This window comes from Priapulus caudatus, unplaced genomic scaffold (assembly GCF_000485595.1).
Source record: "Priapulus caudatus unplaced genomic scaffold, Priapulus_caudatus-5.0.1 Scaffold226, whole genome shotgun sequence".
Taxonomy (NCBI): Eukaryota; Metazoa; Priapulida; class Priapulimorpha; order Priapulimorphida; family Priapulidae; genus Priapulus; species Priapulus caudatus.
This window is the reverse complement of record NW_014577287.1, coordinates 88,058-92,196: the sequence shown is the minus strand read 5'-3', so window position 1 is coordinate 92,196 and position 4,139 is coordinate 88,058. Positions and strand designations below refer to the sequence as shown.

General features: G+C 40.3%; 1 protein-coding gene across 1 annotated transcript in view; it reads right to left on the bottom strand.

Moving 5' to 3' along the window:
* LOC106807627 (pleckstrin homology-like domain family B member 1) overlaps positions 1-3,713 on the bottom strand; it is a 115,114-nt gene extending 111,401 nt beyond the window's left edge. The window contains exon 1 of the mRNA XM_014810028.1: positions 3,670-3,713. The gene's annotated coding sequence lies outside the window, so the exon portion shown is untranslated. The remainder of the gene's footprint in view (positions 1-3,669) is intronic.
* Positions 3,714-4,139: the final 426 nt, after the last annotated feature.

Here is a 4,139-nt window from a genome sequence, read left to right as displayed (position 1 = left end):
AGAGAGAGAGAGAGAGAGAGAGAGAGAGAGAGAGAGAGAGAGAGAGAGAGAGAGAGAGAGAGAGAGGCTTCATATATCTGTTTGCCGACGCGTGTAAGAGGGGTGTGTGCTGGCTTTCGGGTGTGTATGTACCGCTATAATTAGTAAAATATACTTGGCACTCATTCTTCGGTTATGATTTGTTTATAATAAAACAACCATCAAACTATTATTAAAATTCCTGTTAGTTCGACATCGTCAAATCACCGTATCTTGATCCTTATTTTTCGACGTTCCTTTTGCGATGTTCCGATATGTACTAAACACTAAAATATATCTCCCGTTTGTATGAAAAACGGAAACACTCCGAAAAATATATGCCGGGCAAGAAATCACGCACCAAAAAACGTAGCCCAATCATTTACAATTCCTTGTTGGCCTATGACGCCTCCCCAAAATTAAACATATCATTATGCATGTTATATATGAATTTAAACATATTAATAAACAGATTATGGATTATCTATTACTTTAACAAATACTACATAATATAGGATGAACAATATACGATATAAATCATATATGATGTACGAGTTCTCCAATGTAATCTTAGTACGGCATCAGCACATATAGCGGCGTCATGGTTGTAATCTCCAACCCCACTGCTTACATTAGGCTAGAAGAAAACAGTAAATACCTTTGAGGCGAAAGCTGCGTTCGTGGTGCTCTACTACTGCACGAAAATAGGCTGCTTGCATGTTTTCTGGATTTACATCAATAAACAGAATTTAACGAAACCAATAATTTTAAAACATGTGCGCTGTCATCCAGACGGAGACACCATGCCACGAGCAAGCATTAGCCGACGTATGAATGGAATTGAATTAATCCGGCGCTCATTTTCGAGAGCGAAGCAGTGCTAAATGCTAAAAGCTACAAAAGTGAAACACGTGTAATAATAACAGACATAGCAGCTGTAGTGAAACAGAATGAGACACGCCGAGAGTCTACTTGCTACCACGTGGAACAAGACGAGCAGTTTTCTGACACGATCTCTGTTAAAAAATATCAAGTGGCAGCCACATGGTGTGCTGCATTATAAAGCCATGGTATCCGTTTTCACGCCGCCAGATGACGATGCGTCTTATACCATACCACAGCTACATAGGTCTTCTAGGGTCATATGCTGAGATACATACATCCCGATGATCCAGTGTCCAGTTTCTACCACATGCAAAGCTTGTCCATGGTGTGGTAATGTGGAGGGCAATAAGGGTGGAAGCTATGGGGCCTAAACTGTATATCGTCTCACAGGTATTGCATTTTCAATACCTATAACTGCTATAAGTAAGTAGTTAATATATTGTAACTAACAGTTGCTATTGCCATAGCAAAATTTATTTTTGAGAATATTAACTGTTGTTCCACACTTTCGTTTGAGATGTTGTGGCACTATTTTACATCTATACTATACAAATAAAACTGACAGCATTACAATTTATCATAGGAATCATATTTGGGGGTCACTTCATTAGATCAACAATCCACAGTGACATTTTTAGTCGTATGAGCACATCAAAATAATGTTTCCCTCTGCAATTATTGTTTATTAGGTAAGCATCGATATATGCGCTGCATGGAGGGGGAGGGGGACGCGCTACATAGAGTTGCGGCTGCATGTGTGTATACGCAGATGTTAGCCAGAGAGTATAATTTAGGAGCGGACTTGCGCCACGGCACGCGAGCCACAGTGTGATGAGCTACGAAACACATGCGCTGCACAAGTGACAACGAAAAGGCGTTGATTTACAGTCACGTCTCCCACTATGTCTGACCTCTTTTGCTCCCCAGCAGCATCACATCCGGCGACGCAAATGATTGACGTAATAATTCTATAGGGTTATAGAGTCTTAAGCTACGACTGTTACTTTTACACGACTGTTACTGATTTTTATGCGGACTAACTAACAGCCACAGAGGGGTATAGTTTGTTTCGGGGCTTCTCATGAATTCATGAAATTCTCATGAAAGATACAAAATCTCCGCTGACGCGAAATACCACGTGGCAAATTGTAAAACAATTTTACGTAAAGTAACACTCCACACTTATATATATATATATATATATATATATATATACTAATATTAACTGTTTATATATATATATACATATAGTATTAATATACTATTATATGTTAGAGACCGGTTCAGCGCGACTTGGGTTGTGCACATACGTGCCATGTTAAACTGATGTGTGTGACATACTGCGGACAATTACAGTATCATTAGCTATTATAATAGTCCATGCACGGTCTATTACACAAGAGACTTAGTCGCAATCATCCGTATATCATAGACACACGGGGCACTGAACTCAAGCAACCGATGAGTACAATAAATGACACGAAGTGGTCACCGAGGTCCTAACCTCAGTGATTTGTGATGAGGAGATGTCAGGTTCGAGCCTTCATTCGTCTTTTAATTTGTTTTGTTTGTTTGGTTTACATTTTTAATTCTCACATAAAAGCTCTTACTATAATGCCAACGATTGTCTGTGTGATAGCTGTATATGTAGCGTACGTAGCGAGCCAACCATGAACGCTAACAAAACCCCAACTACAACTGAAATCATAATCAACGGGTATAATCGTAAAAATAACCTCAAACATAATCCTCACCACTGTAAATGATGCCAACCGTAACAACCGTGACAGAAAACCCAACTAATACCATCATTATCGTGTACATATAATTGTACATTCAGCAACAGTGTGACACTGGGCACAGGGTCGCACAGGCCACATAGAATGAAGGGATAAACAGCATAATATACCCAAATAGTTCAGATATAATTTCATGATAATTTTAAACTATGATATGAGGAATTATATGATTTAATATGAATTATACAGGACCGAGGAAGAACCCTTGAGTGATTAATTAGCGTAATATCCAAGAAAGATCGCGGGAGGCATGTGATCGCACATTAGGTATCGCCGTAATAAAATTATATTTCGTTGAAATTATACATATAAAGTGGAGAGAAAATACTACTACCATGCAGGTATACTAACTAAGGCTGACAGGGTCCATGTCCCCCAGGGTACTGCCGGAACGTACCCTGTATATCTAAGTATGCCAGACTGACCTCGCCTACTCACTAACGAGTCTAGGAGTCGCCCTACGCCTACCTACCCTAACTCCAAACTCCAACTCTAACTCCTATAACTCCCTAACTTACCCTATATTAGACGCCTAACCTCTAACCTCTAACTCTAACCCTAACCTAACCCTACTACACATATCAAATAGTTACCAGGTACGTTGCCGGTATTACCGGACCGTACCCAGGGTACGGTCCGGCAGTACCCTGGGGGACATAGACCCTATGAGCCTAACTAAGTGCCCTACTAAACGAGTTTAGCATTATTAACTAAACATATTAATAAAAGGGGCACGGTCAAAAGAAAAAGTTAAAAAAAATCAAAGGAAAAAGTAAAAGGAATAATTCAAGGAAAATGCCAATGTTAAAGGTGAATGGTGAATGTCTAGATTAAATGCAGCAATGGAGAGCACGCGTCGTTACTACTTAAGGGTAAACCGTACATCACGCCAGCTTCTATATGCACATGTTACGAAATTGCTGCGAGGTTGGCGCAGCATGCAAATTATTTTATTTTTCGCACTCACCAGGAATCATGACGTTCGACCTTGATGTCAGATCACACACACGTCAGCTTAACACTCCACCACCATCACAGGAAATCCGTACATACTTCACAAGCGGCAGACAGTCAAGCACCAGGCGAAGACGGTCGGACGAACACGGGTCATATGGAACGCAGATGTATGTCTACCAATGAACGGGAGGGTACTGTCGTTAGTCAGCTGTGCAGGACTCTTTATTACTCATGCAGCAACTATAGCTACTCGGCAGGTCTGTCGAATATAAAATCACATTTGAAAACAAGAGCAATCGGAGATAGCAAACCTCCGCCACAGCGTAACATCCCATCCCCCCCATCTTGCTGCATGATACACCCAATATAGAGTTTGATTACATTTTCAGAAATTTAAAAACAACAACAGGGTTTTAATGAATTCTTCCTCACAAAAAAATCCTGCATCCAGATCTGGATCCGGATCACCACCAAAATCCA